Source organism: Humulus lupulus, chromosome 7 (genome assembly GCF_963169125.1).
Source record: "Humulus lupulus chromosome 7, drHumLupu1.1, whole genome shotgun sequence".
Taxonomy (NCBI): Eukaryota; Viridiplantae; Streptophyta; class Magnoliopsida; order Rosales; family Cannabaceae; genus Humulus; species Humulus lupulus.
In genome coordinates this window covers 48016998-48032996 of record NC_084799.1, presented here as the reverse complement: position 1 = coordinate 48032996, position 15999 = coordinate 48016998, and the positions used below count along the sequence as shown (strand labels likewise).

Genomic DNA, 15999 nt, shown 5'->3' with positions numbered 1-15999 from the left:
CAAATTTACTCAGTTTTCTGAGATATTTGAGTTATCTGTATATTTTCTGATTAGTCACACTTAAAAGAAAATATTCAAATTTAAAAAATAAATTTGTAACCAACTTACAATTTACTTTTTAATTAATTATTTATTTTATTAATGAAAATATCCAAAAATTATTTTTGAATTATCCATAAATTAATTAATTAATTAAATAAAAATAAAAATTATATCCCTGAAAAATAGCAATACACACCACACATAGTCCATGGACTTTGTGTGCACGTGTAGCATCCCTATTTTTAGGAATGTTGATTTTTCAATTTTTATTTAATTATTTATTCAAACTACTTTGTCAGATAAGATCTAACAACCTGATAACTAATTAAAATTTGAATTTAAATTTAAATTAAATATCTTTTTAACTAATTATCAAATATAGTTAATTATTTGAATAAATATTAATCTTTTAAATTCAAATCCAATTTTAACTTATCATATTATTATCTCCCACTCAAATAAAGATATTTAATTAATTTTACTAATTAATTAAATCCAATATTTTCAAAAATAAATATTTAATTTATTATAATTTCAAAAATCATAATTAATTAATTATTTAATTAAATTTCAAAATTAATTTATTCATTTAATATAATTTTGAAAATTATATAATAATTAAATATTAATTAATTTTGTTAACTGCAACTAACTTGTAATTAATTAATTAATCACTATTATCATATAATTGCATATTTGGCTCGAAGAACAAATTTCTTCTTAAATATGTCTTTAAATTATATTTCCCTTCATATCAACTCTTATCTTGAATAGTGTTGATAGAACTACTATGGGGACCTATGGACCTATAATTCCAAGCTCCAATAAATTTGAGATTATTAATCAAACTCTTTAATTAAATAATCTTAATTTATTACTGGTGAAGGTTAATTCATAACTAAATTATGAATTTGAGCTCAATAACTTTTCCGTCCTAAAAGTCAACCCTTAAGAGAACTATTATTCAATCTCTTATGAGAAGGCATAGATTCCATATATGTATACTATGTCCCCAACCATCTACATTAATGAGTTCCCAAAACGAAAGTTTCTAGCCTGATCATTCTGACAGACCCTAACGAGTGAATCAAATAACTCATATAACATAAACAGGAGGTCGTAGTAACTTCAGGATTAAGGTCTATTTGTATATGATCATCAGTTGATATATTTAATTAATACTTCGAAACGATATTTAACTAAGTATTAATAAACATATTTAGTCCTGTTCTATATATATTCTCTAATATATAAAGCACCTCCACTAAAGTATCCTACCACACTAGTGATCCGGATCTAGATCACATGTATTCATAATACTAGTGGACTGTAGTTGTAGTAATTAATCTAAAGATTCCATAACTTTATTTTACTGCGAACTATTTAAGTTCATTTATCTCAAACACAGTCCTCTCGTACCAATACGTGTTTGAGATTACATATATGAACTTAGGAATATTTTATGATATTTACATAATATTATCACAGAATAATATAGTCCATAAAATATATGCATAACAAATTCAATTTATTTATTTATTTCATAAAACATTGTCTACTACATATGCATTCAGGGCACAATTCCCAACAACGTGATCACCCGAGTAGGACACGTGCCTCTTTTTTATGAGGCAACGCCCAAAGGATATGTCCTCGGGAGGTTAGTCCACGGTTGGAGGACATTCTCCTCGGATAATGAGAGGGCGTCGACATCTCTCCTGGGCCATGACCCAAGAGCTATGAATGTCTTCATGAGGTTATATCCCGGGGATGCTTGGTAGTCCACGTTTTTCCATACCCTCAGTTATATTCCAGGCCAAGGACCTACTCCTCGAAGTCTTAAGGATAAGTCAGGTGTCAGCCAATGCAGATTAGCTGCCTCAGAGGAAGACCTGACAACCTTTTTTGGGTAATCTGCCTACAGTGTTGTCAATGGTACGACTCGATAACTCACACTCCCACTACGTTAAACCTAAATATTGGTTAGCAACAAATTAATTCTAAATTAATTGAATTTGTTTCAATGTGAAACTTTAGAATTAATAGGAAATTATAGGACTTTGGTTTTAAAAAATTTAATTTGTTTTATTTTTTTGGAAAACCATAGTCATTAATTTTCTAAAAATAAATAATAAAAATACTATTTTCAATTTTATAATGAGCTTATTTTAAGAATTTTATTCTATCTCCACCGTTGGTTTAACATAGTCAATAGCTTAATGGGGCCTCGAGGCACTTTGATTCGTCCCCCTACAGAAGGTGTTCATTAGTTATTTTGACTAGGTTAGATTTCGAAAGATAGATAATTATAGGTCAAATTCTACTAGACTCACCCCTACGGTGACTACTAGGACTAAATCTATGATTATTGAAACCGTGGGTCTAGCTCATAAAATAAGAGATTTTGTTTTCTTATTTTGATCGAATAGTAAGTTGTTAATAGTGGTGTCCATTATTAAATGAGTTTACAACTTTATTTAACTAGTGATATTTTTTACTCTCGCCAACTGGGACAAGGATATCATAGATTAGTTTAAAACCTAAAGAAATAGAGATATGATTGTTTTTGGTATTTTTTCTCATATCTTACATATTTTTTTATATATGTTGTGATATTTCTTGAAATTTGTGTGAATAGAAGTTTTATTGAGCAAATGTGATTGATTTCTATTTTATTGGTAATTTGTAGTTTTAAGCTAAGTAGTGTCTGTGTCTACTCCCATCCTTTCTCAACTTTCGATGGAGAAACTCACCGGAGAAAACTTCCTTAATTGGAAGCAGAATATCAACATAGAGTTGATTGGTGACAAATCTGAATTCGTCATGATTGAGGAATCCCCAGAACAGGCATTGTGTCCGCACGTTTGTGATAGCACCGCCAATGCTCGTGATGACACCGTAAATGCTTGGATATCACTGTCTCTGCACATTCGTGATGGCTTTGTAAATTCTCGGATGGCATCGTGTCTGCACGTTCGTGCTCAACTCAACTATGGTCTGACGCAACTCATGAACGAGCTTCAGATTATTGAACCTGTCATGGGTGGACCTAGTAAAGGAGGAGAAAATAAGACTACTGATGTTGCTGTTGATCTAGCTAAGGCTGAAGCTAACCCAGCTTCGTCTTCGAAAGCTAGAAACAAGAGGAAAGGTGGAAAAAACTACAACCCCAAGCCTGCACAGGTGCACAGACGCCAAACGGGTGCACAACCACGTGCACAGACGCCTAAGGGGAAGAACATGAAAAACAAGAAAGGTAAAGATAAATGTTTTCACTGCAAAGAGAAGGGGCATTGGAAACGAGATTGCCCCAAGTTTCTAGCAGAGAAAAACAAAGGTAATGATTATAGTTCATTTATCTTAGAAACATGTGTTTTAGAGAATGATAACTCCATTTGGATTATTGATTCTGCATCTACCAACCATGTTTGTAACCCTTTACAACTTCTTGAATCGTGGGAGGAAGTGGACAAAGGAGGCTTAAAGCTTAGAGTTGGGAACGGAGCATTCGTTGCGATCCAAGCTAGAGGAAGAGCTCGTCTGAAGTTCGAAAATAAATTTTTAATTTTAAAAGATGTATTTTTTATTCTGGATTTTAGTAGAAATTTAATTTCAGTTTCCATGTTGCAATTAGAACGATTTGTTATAACTTTCACAAGTTTTAATATATCTATTTCTTTCAATGGATTAAAATTGTGTATTGCATGTTTGGAAAACAGGCTTTATATTCTGCGACCTAACGAACCCCTCGCTCTTAATAATGATTTATTCAAAGTAGTTAAACCTAGGACCAATAAACATCAAAAGACCGATAACGATAATATGGTGTATTTATGGCACTTAAGACTAGGTCACATTGGCTATGATAGGATTCAAAGACTTACAAAGGACAGACCTTTGAGGGAACTCACTTTAGGTGAATTACATGTCTGTGAATCTTGTCTAGAAGGAAAACTGACCAAGCGTGTATTCAGATGTTTGTGGGTGATAGGGCCAAAGAACCACTTGGTCTTGTGCATTCAGATGTTTGTGGATCTTTGAATGTACATGCCAGGGGTGGTTTTGAGTTTTTTGTCACTTTCATTGACGATTACTCTAGATACTCATCTCTTTACCTAATGCATATGAAATCAGAAACATTTTCAAAGTTTCAAGAATTCCTAGCAATGGCTCAGAACCAATTAGGTAAAACGTTAAAGATCTTGCGATATGATAGGGGTGGAGAATATTTGGATATGCCGTTCCAAGATCATTTAACTAAACTTGGGATTTTATCACAACTTACTGCCCCAGGTACTCCGCAACAAAATGGTGTAGCGGAACGCCGGAACAGAACTTTATTGGAAATGGTTAGATGCATGCTTAGTTACTCAACTCTACCAAATTCGTTCTGGGACATGAAATTGAAACCGCGAATGACATTCTCAATGTCATGCCGTCTAAATCAATCCCCAAAACACCTTTAGAATGCTGGAATGGTCGTGAACCTAGTTTACGCCATTATAGAATCTGGGGGTGTCCCGCTCACGTCCTGAGGAAAAAGGAGGGAAATCTAGAACCTCAAACTGAAGTTTGCATGTTTGTTGGCTATCCTAAAGGTACTCGGGGTGGAATTTTTTATAGTCATTCAGAAAAGAAAGTGTTTACTTCTACAAATGCTACTTTTCTGAAAAATGACTGTATAGAACTTTAAACCTCGCAGCAAAGTAGTTTTAGAGGAGATGGTCAAAGACATGACTCCAACCAATGGTCCATCGTCATCAATGCGAGTTGATGATGAAATTCCCACTCTTCATGTCCAACCGACACTAGTCGATTTAAATGAAGAAAGTACAACTGTTCCTGAGCAAACAGTCACGGAGACTCGTCGTAGTGGGAGGGTTTCTGGGAACCCAGATCGCTATGGTATTGATGGTGAAACCAATATGGTTGTTGGTGACACTAGTGATGATGATCTGTTGTCTTTCAAACAGGCAATGGCTAGCCCTGAAAAGGAACTATGGCTCGAAGCCATGAAACAAGAAATGGAGTCCATGTACTCAAATTCTGTCTGGGATCTTGTGGAAGCACCTAGTGACTTTTGGGCCATTGGGTGCAAGTGGATCTACAAGAAAAAATGAGGTGTTGATGGAAATACCGAGACTTATAAAGCTCGATTAGTGGCAAACGGTTATACCCAAAGAGAAGGCATGGACTATGAAGAAACTTTTAGTCTGATAGCCATGCTCAGCCGCTCTCGACTATGAGATCTGGAAAATGGACGTCAAGACAACTTTTCTTAATGGATCAGCCAGAAGGATTTAAAGTATATGGACAAGAAGGAAAAGTTTGCAAGTTGAATAGGTCCATCTATGGACTTAAGCAAGCTTCTCGTTCCTAGAATCTTAGGTTTGATGAAATAATCAAGACCTATGGCTTTGAACAAAATATTGATGAGCCTTGTGTTTACCAACAGAAGGCAAATCAAATAATGGTATTCCTGGTTCTTTATGTAGATGATATCTTACTCATTGGAAACAATGTTAAGAAATTATCAGATGTGAAGAATTGGCTGAGCACTCAATTCTAGATGAAGGATTTGGGTGAAGCAAGTTATGTTCTAGGTATCCAGATCATCAGGGATAGAAAGAACAGATTCTTAACTCTATCTCAAGCAGCTTACATAGATAAAGTGCTTGAACGTTTCTCAATGACAAATTCCAAGAAAGGGCGTCTACCGTCCCGCCATGGAATTCATCTTTCAAAGAAGCAGTCTCCCCAGACTCCTGAAGAGGAAGATGCAATGAGAAAAGTTCCTTAAGCATCTGCAGTTGGAAGTCTGATGTATGCCATGTTGTGTACTAGACCAGACATTTGCTATGCAATGGGAGTAGTGAGCAGGTATCAGTCAAACCCAGGACCGGAACATTGGATAGCAATTAAGCATATCCTGAAGTATTTGAGACGGACTAGGAATTTTATGTTAGTCTACAAGGGTGGTGTTCTGAACCCTGTAGGCTACACCGATTCCGTTTTTCAGACTGATGTCGATGACAGGAAGTCTACTTCTGGAATGGTGTTTACTCTTGGGGGTGGAGCTGTGATTTGGAGAAGCGTAAAGCAGTCTGCAATCTCAAATTCCACCATGGAGGCTGAGTACACAGTCGCATCAAAAGCAGCTAAGGAAATAGTGTGGCTAAAGAAGTTCTATTAGGATCTTGGTGTTATTCCAGAAATGGATAAACGACTTGTGTTATTTTGTGACAATACAAAAGCGATAGCCAACTCGAAAGAACCTCGAAGTCACAAGAGGAGTAAGCATATAAAAAGGAAGTATCACATTATTCGAGAATATGTGGCCAAGGGAGATGTGAAGGTAATGAAGATTGCAACTAAAGACAATCTTGCGGATCCGTTTACAAAGACACTACCAGAAGCTACATTTGATAAGCTTATCAAGGAGATGGGATTAGTAGAATTAAGGCATTAGTTTCAATTAGTGCAAGTTTGAGTTTGCTGGGGTTTTATGCCCTAATTAAAACCCAAATTCTTTGTAATCTCATTTTATTATCAATAAAAGAATAGAAATCATTTTATGACTTGGTCAATCACTTTGCTCACATGTTTTATTTTCATGATTATTTGTTTAATATAAACTTCTATTAAATCTCGAGCATATATCTAATCTTATTTATAGTGACGTAATCACAGTGGAATATAAATATGATTATATGTTCAAAATAAGTTAGTCCTATGATTAGTCAGTGCACCGGATTTACACTAACTTGCCAATCTACGATATGATCTACTTACACATTACAGTGTTATGTTATTTCCATAACATTAGCAAAGTAGATAAGATCGGATGTATTTGTTACATCGGACAGGACCGATATTGACAGTTGATAAGATAAGTAAACATACCGTTATTATCTATTCTAGTCATATCATATAGTTGACCATAGGTCAATTCAATCTCAATTCTGAGTGGTTAGAATTCTAACTGATTGTATTATTTGAGTTCTTTGACTTGTTTGTTACCAGCTTACCCTACGGACTAGCCCATACTTACATCTTAGGAACTCGGTAGTATAATTGAGTGGGAGTGTTAATGATAGATATGAATATCTATAGCTTCTGATGAAGAAGTTAAATGATGGTTTCCTTTTAGTTTGGTTCAAGGTGTTAAATGATAGAGATCTCATTTCAGTAATTAAATTAGTTTACTGAAATATCATTTACAAGGAACTAAGTGTTTTAAGGATAAAATACAATAAGGGTTAAAACGGTATTTTAGTCCTATCTCATTGTAGACCGTCTATAGAAGATTGAGTGACAATTATGGTTGTAACAATGGATAATTAATAGCGTATCTATATTTTTTATAGAGCGTTCTATAAATTCAAGAGTGCAATTCCGAGTCTATAGTGGAGTCACGAGGAATTAATAAGTTAGTAAATTTATTTGTTAGATTTATGATAACTTATTGGAGCTTGATTTCATAGGCCCATGGTCCTCATTGTACCTTGGATAAAATCATCTAGATAGTCTCAATTAATTGATTTAATTATCAATTAGAATTATCAAAGTTGACCAGGTCAATTTTGGATAGTTTCACAGAGTTGTGTAATTTTGAGAAGAAAAGAGAAATTATGGCAGATTTATTAATTAAGATAAATTGGTATCTAAATTAATAAATAAGTTTAAATCAAATTTCAAATTATAAATAATTAATTTGATAAATGATTTAAATAATTATTTAATTAATTAAATCAATATAAAATAATCCAGGCCTTGATTTTAAGTCCAATGGGCTTATAATCAAATGGAAAATTTCACAGGCCTAAAGCCCATGATAATTTCGACCTAGGGCTTCAAAATGGCTATTATTTTATTGATTTTTTAATTAAATTAAAGGGCATAATTGAGTCTATAAAATGAGTGCTTAGAGAGAAGTCATTAGTTAAGATTTCTGAGACGACAGATAAGTTTGATCACTGGTTTTCTGATAGTTTTAGATTCTCTCTAAACACAAGTCCTTTTCTAAGCCTCTTTGATTACTTTCTCTTCTTCTTCTCTGTATCTATCTCATGTGTTGAGAATTTCCCACACCAATCTAGGTGGTTCTAATGATACATTGGAAGATTGTGAAGAAAATAGAAGATCGGTTCAGTTAGTTGATAATACTCCGCGACAGAGAGGATATAAGAGTTAGAGAAACTGAAGGAAGGATTGTTTCATTCCGCTACGTATACTGTAAGTATTCTATTCTTTGTTTCTCTTTGAATTCAATTTTAGAAACATGTTTTAGGCTATCTCGTATTAATTTGTTTAATATTAGATATACATGAAAATAAATAAAGATCTTGTATAAGTTTCCTTACACCATGCTCCATGATAGGCCTAACCATATCGGTCTGCGCTTACACTACAAGAAAAAACAGTATTCATAACACTTAAAAACTGCTAACCGGGAGTATTGATAACGCTTCTGAAAATGCTAACATAACCCCTGTTATTAAAAGTCCTGTCTTTTCTATAACAGTATTCGAATGTTATGTTCAATGTTATCTTAAACTATTCAATAACACATTTTTAGTTGCTATAATATTCAAATAATAACATATAGTTAGAGTATTTGATTATAAATTTGGAGTTTAATCTTATACTTTATGCATAACACTTTTCCACTGTTACATTTGATTATTTTGATAGCATTTTTAGTTTGTTATATTATATAAATCATAATGATTTGTTATGCTTATAATATATTTTTAAATCATAACATATTAAAAGTCTAGTAATAAAATTTTGTTACTTTAGTGTGGATAATATATTTTAAATTTTATTTTGATAAGTATACTTATAAGGTTTTTTTTTTAATTAAAAGATTTTCATTATTGTATTTTGATAAAAAAAAAATCAAAATTAATCATAAAATGTAATTCTCAATAGATTGATAAACCATAAGTATTACATTAATTAATAACTAATTCAAAACATGAATATGTCTAATTCATGAGATCTTAGTTCTAATTTAAATTTGAAAGCATAACATAATAAAGTTATATAATCTTGAACATTTTTTACTTTAAAAATGAAAAACAGAAACATTACAAAATACACAAAAGTAAATCATGCATGAAACTTGCTCCATCCTTCAATTCATCATCCAACCAAGTACTTACTGCTGAAATTGTTTGTTGCCATCTGAAGCTCTCTAAATTGAAATCTCCTCAGGTTTCCAAGGCAAACCTTCTCATGATGTTGCTCTGAAATTTTTTAAAACACTGCAAAATTTAGTCAAATAAACAGTATGGTAATAGTTCAAAAGATTGGCATCTATCACTCTCGAATCCAATGAGTCAAAGAGACCTCTTCTATGCTCATATAAGTTGCATAATAATTACAAACTTTTCCACAAAAAATGAGCAAAATGAGAGCTGAATAAAATGACTAAAAATTAATCAAAAGAAAACAGAGAAAAACCATATACACACGTACATACATACATACAATGTGTAGTGATTGAAACATATTAGTATTATATTTAACTAAATATCAATCCTAATATAGCTGAAACATGAAAGTTGGAAACTCCCAAAAAAGAAAAATGTATGAATAAAAGAAGTTGTCACTATTGCACAAGAAAATGTTAGCATGTAGTCTTTCTTGATACTAGATATGATAATAAAATTAGTGAACCTCAATCAGTAACATTAGCTGCTAAAATAGCTTAAGAAAAACTTGTTAAGATCTTACAAAGAGATTCAGAATGTGGTCTTTCATTGTATCAAATAAACAGCATTATCCCTTTCCACAAATATTCAAATAAGCAACTATATTTTAGGCACAATTTTAGGACATTCATAAACAAAACGAATCTGATTGGCATGGAATGCATTTTGATTTACAGGACTAATGAATGACTTATGCAAAGCAAAACTCCATATCTCTATCCGTGTTTATATTTCATTAGCATAGCTGAAATTCCCAAATACCAAAACTAAACATGAATAGAAGATCTTAGGACAAAGCAGAGAAACATTCCCACTTAAAATAAATTCAAAAAAAAATGTTAAACCAATAACCAATGATACATCATGACACATATCTTAATTAACCTGTCTTTTAACACCCAATTTATCAGATACTTTACAACAAGTTGTATAATCAAACACTTTTTGTACCACCAGACCAGGACCAACTAGGAAAGTAGGAACCTTGGAAAACTGGGCTAATAAATAAAGAAATAAAAGAGAATGGTCTAATGGAATAAAAAGTTTGAGAATTTTTCCTTTTGTTTTTTCTTTTTTGTAAGAATGTGTAATACATATTAACATGACAGAACACAACCCTCAAAAGCTGCAAAGGCTGCAAAGTTAAAGCACAGGGTGAAAAAACAAGCTCCAAGGACCAGGACCAAGCATTTCATAATATTTTTTATCTTCACTAAGTAAAACAAAATTATTAGTGAACTTTTTTTTAACAATGTTGGTCTCCAGAGCCTCAAGGTTTTCATTATCTTCATGCCATCATAAAACATATAGCGCATGGCATCCATAAGTCCTTAAATTTTCCTGTTCCTTTTTTTTATAAAAACTATTTCAATAAGAAAGCAGAACAAAGCTTCAGATGCAGGCTAAGAACCAAGATAAATAACATCCAGAACATATGTTCTGTAAGTTGAGTAAAAATGTTTTAGATTGGAGAATAGTAAATTGAGTAATCTTCTTAATCTTTGTTGAAAAAAGACGGGGAAATGAAGGAGCCAAGAAGCCTAAATCGAAACAGGATTGGAAGCTATATTTTAGGCACAATTTTAGGACATTCATAAACAAAAATATTGAGCATAACAATACATTTTTGATATTTTGATTAACAAACAATCACTTTTTCAAAGAATAGTTGCAGGTGTGAAATTTGAATTTTTTTTGCATGAACTCAACAAATGTAACCAGTCCAGGACAGAGAAAAAAGAACTAAAGTGAGTGCAATGGGATGAGACAAAAACACACAAACAAAAACTAAAGAGAAAAAACACTTGCCCAAAAAGGAGCAACTCAAACCATATTTTAAACAACTCAAATATTAAGAAACGGTATCTGGGAACAAGAAACTAAAACTACTATCCTTGCATCAAAAAGCTATTATACTAATTTAGTCTGTTTCAGTATAACCTCCAACATATGGATAATACTGTATACGCTTTAGTACAATGCACTAGAGACTTGTCCCCAGATGACTATAAGAAATGTCTTGGAAGTGCCACAGAAGAGATTTTGGATGTTTATTATTACTCAATTGGAGTTAGACTTCTTAGTCGAAGCTGCTACTTGAGATATGAGTTGTATGCGTTTTATATGGGTGAATCTGATTCTATGGCTAATAATAAGAATGGAGAAGGTTCTTAATTATTCATCATGAAGATTCTTGTTTTTTTTTTCTTTTTTTTTTTCTTTTACCTACTAGCTTATGTGAAAAAGAAATAGAGAGATATTATCTAATTGATTGATTTGAATTGTAGATAATGGAAGAAATAAAAGATGGAAATTTGCATTGGTAGTTGTTGTTATATCATGTCTTGTGATAGAAGTTCTTGGTTCATATGCTTGCTATTATGCACTTAACAGAAGACACAAAAAGAGTAATAAAGATTTTGTTCAAGCTTATCTAAGAGTAACTTGCTTGTCTTTTTTATTTTTTATTTTTGTTCTCTACTTAATCGTCAGCTTGATTCCTTATTCAGGGAATAATGAAAATCTCTGGAAAATTTCTCATAAGAACATCAATGGAGATGATTCAACAGATCAGGAGTTTCCATACATTGATTTGGCTTCCATAAAAATTTCTACTAACAACTCTTCTGATTCAAACAAGTTAGGAGAGGGTGGTTTTGGCCCTGTTTACAAGGTAATTAATAAAGTATTTCTTTATTATCTTTTTTTCAATCTGAAAAAGAAGTCAACATATATAGGATTACACAAAAACAAAATGGTTATTTGCAGGGGGCACTAAGAGATGGAAAGGAAGTGACAGTGAAGAGGCTCTCAATATGTTCTGAGCAAGGTTCAGAAGAATTCACTAATGATGTTCTACTGATATTGAAACTTCAACATTACAATCTTGTCAAGCTTTTGGGTTTCTGTGTAGATGGAAAGGAAAAGATACTTGTGTACGAATACTTGCCAACCAACAGCATAGACATCATTTTGTTTAGTAATAATATAAATATTTGTATACATTCTTTTCTCTGAAGTCCTCTGATTTCAGGACCTTGTATCATCATACTAAATTATAGATGTATAGTTATGTTTCCTACTCTAAACTGCATTTTTCTCGCACTTGTGATGGTTAGATTCAAGGAAATGTGCACAACTAGATTGGAGCACACAGGTTAATATTGAAAATGGAATAGCAAGAGGAGCTCTGTACCTTAACGAGGATTCTAGGCTTTGAATCATCCACAGAGACTTGAAAGCCAGTAACATACTACTTGATTTGAATATGAATCCCAAGATTTCAGACTTTGGAATGGCAAGGATTTTTGCAGGAACTGAAAGTCAAGCTAATACTGCCACAATAGTTGGGACTCAGTAAGTTATTGTGCTCTTAAACATAAAACAATAAATTGTAAAAAAAAAACGGTAACAGAGTGAGCAAGTGTTGCACCTTTAATATATTTTGAGCCTCGATTTTACTTTTTCCAGATTTAACAAGCTCCCAGAAGCAAGTAATATACTGATTGTTTATGTGGCCTGAAAAACCACAAGAACGAAATCGTAAAGACAAAATAAGCTTTCATTGTCAATAACTTGATCAAGTTATTAACTTCATAGATATAACATAATTTTTTATTCTAATTTATTTATTAACTTCATAGAAAACTACTAATTCAAACTCATAATACAAATTATACTTAAACATATTATAATCTGATTTTTGTTCTTTCCCCACATAAACAATGTTATTTTTTTAGCAATATATTAATCATCAATATTCTAATTAATAATACTTAAAACTAATACATATATATATAAAGTATGAACATTATATATAAAAATTTATATAATTAAACATAGTGCATCATAATTAAAGTTCAGCATGTATACGTTAATAATCAATTATAGAGAGCCCAAAAATATGTAAAATAGTTACAAAGTATCAAACATTTATAGGTGAATCTATCTGAGTTGAAAGGGTGACTCAGATGCTTAATTATTCTGGTATTGGTTTTTCCTGTTAGTATGTACATAGAAGTGAACTAAAGATGTCACAATTTTAGTACTAAATTTTATATAATATCTAATGTGTGATCATATTAATACTGTTGAGATCATGACAATGTAATTATTGTCCATATTGTTAACATTCATTATAATATTATTTTTGGACCAGCAGCAAATACATGCATTATGATTTCCAAAATTTAGTCAACCTATGGCACCCCATGGCACCCCAACCTAAATCATTTACTATAAATAAGAATTCAGGCATACAATGGAACCATGAAACACACAAATTTTACTAAAAGGAGCAAGAAAATTTCTTGAACTTGTGAAACAGAAGTACCATAATAGAAGACAGACCCAGATATTTAAAGCTTCTTCACTGATGAAAAGACCACAAGCAGCAGCCAAAAGTAAATCCAGCTACAATGAGATTAAAGTGAGATTAACCCCATATTTCAAAAGCACAAAACTTAACCCTATTTTTCATTTGGGGATACATACCTGGAGCATATTCTGGCAGAGCTATTCTGTAACCAGAAGCTTTAAAGGTGAAGCCAACAGGTGCTATGGCCATTTGAAAGTTGATGACTTCTTGTCCTGTGAGTTCAAAATGAAAGTTGTATCATCATTTTGAAGTTAAGTAGAATCAAAAGCTGATAGATTGTAAGAAAATCATCTAAGACTAGACATTTGAAGTTGAAATTCTTTACATGATACTAAAATAAGTTTTCTCCCATCATTTCAACTAATGAGAAGTAAGTCCAGTGGTCAGGTCCATGGTTAGCTTGTATGAAATTTGTTGAATATGTTATAGTGGCCAACATTGTAGGACTTAGCTAAGGACCCTTAAAGAAGTATAAAACTAATTTTATACTTAGATTAGAGTTAACTCAATAAAACTCTCTGAAGCTTTTATTGGAAAGTGAAATAAAGAAATGTTGTCTTCAATCATTTAGATTGAAAAGTGATTGTATAGAGTAGTGACTCAAATAGCTTCATGTGTGGATTCTTTTTTGTTAATGGAAAAATGACCATAAACACATAAAAGTTATGAAATAGAATAGTATATACAATCACTAAGTTTTACGTTAGACCAAAAGTACAAACATGCAAGATTTTCTATTCAGATAAAACACTAGAATGGAAGATAGAAAATGGCATATTATATTAATTATTAAGATATGAAGTTAAGAGATAATTCTAATGAAAAAGGGTTGTTTCCTAGACTATGAAGTATGTAGAATAATATGTACATCTGTATCCAAATTATAATCAACCACGTACCTAATTAATTATTCAGCAATGTATACATATTGCACAAGCATAATATTATAACAAAAACTAAAGTAAGAGAAGATAACTCTTGCAAACTGTTGGTGTGAGTTTTTCTACAATCCAAAACACATGAAATAAGGATTACATCAGAACAAAGAAACTTCCAAAATTTCCAAATACCAAATACCAAACTCTGACTAACTCATATGTTTAGGGGAAAATAAAAAGAAATCATTACTAGTTACTTTTTTACTGCTGTAAGATTTAAAATTAAAAAAAATTATAAGAAAATAAGATATGCAACCTTATAAGAAAGGAACCAAAATCAAGAAAATCCTATCAAAACTAATAAGAAATTAAGATATATGGCATTTCTAGTTCATATAATTGCCTTCTCGAATGATAACACAGTAAATTGAGCAATATGATTTCATAGCTCAAATAAAATAGCAATTGTTTTTCCATAGTTAAGTGTCTCAACAGTTCAATTAAGCAATATTGCACTCTAACAAAAGAATTTCCATGAAAGAACTATAGAAATCAAGAAAATCCTAACAAAATCAAGAAAATCCTATCAAAACTAATAAGAAGTTAAGATATATGGAAATTATAGAAAAGGCCCATCAAAAAAGAAAAGGCCAAGAAGCAGTGATTTTTCCACAAACAAACAAATATATTCTGAAGTAAAAGAGAGAAAAAACACTAGAATACAATCTACAATAGACATGAATTTTCAGCATAAATATTGCACAAGCATATGCAATTAAAAAGTATTTAGTTGGAAGGGAATGTTGATTTTTTACATAGATGGCACAAGCATATGCAATTAAAAAGTACATGTGGCTATAAATATTGCAATTATAAAGTACGGTTTATAAAAAAATATTACAATTCAATGATTTTAAAGTCAATTTGTGCTCCTTGCAAAATCAACAATTACAACAAAATGTTTTCCTACTTTTTATAAACAAGGTCTTATCATTTTCCTCAATTTGTAGTTCCTATTTTTCATAAATTTGTATAGTAATTTTTATTCAAATTGAAAATAGAGAATTTAAGACCTCAAACAATAAGAGTATAAAACATGTTAGTTTTTAGTACCAAGTAATGGAACAAATTTCAGGGTTGTTGTAACAAATGGTGCATGTTGTTGGTCTCAATTATAGTCCAATTTTTTTTTTAATTTCCAACATCTATGAACTGAGCACAAATATAGAATCCTAATAAATCTAATAACAGTAAAGGTGAGACAAACTAAAAACAAATAGAGAGCCTTATTAAAAACCAAGATCCCAAAATGATAAATCAAGTATCAATTATTAGAATTTGATCATATTATACCTCATCAGTTACCAAGTAATGGATGTAACTAGCACTTGTTGTCTCTGGAAAACCCATACATGAAACCTGAATCAGTGCATGCTGCATGGCAAAAAATTTGTTTCTTGCTCCCTGCATTTTTAGAGAGGAA

At 31.7% G+C, this 15999-nt stretch overlaps 1 pseudogene; it reads left to right on the top strand.

Moving 5' to 3' along the window:
• The window catches only part of LOC133791665 (cysteine-rich receptor-like protein kinase 10), a 47250-nt pseudogene extending 34629 nt beyond the window's left edge, over window positions 1-12621 (top strand).
• The last annotated feature ends 3378 nt before the right edge of the window (window positions 12622-15999 follow it).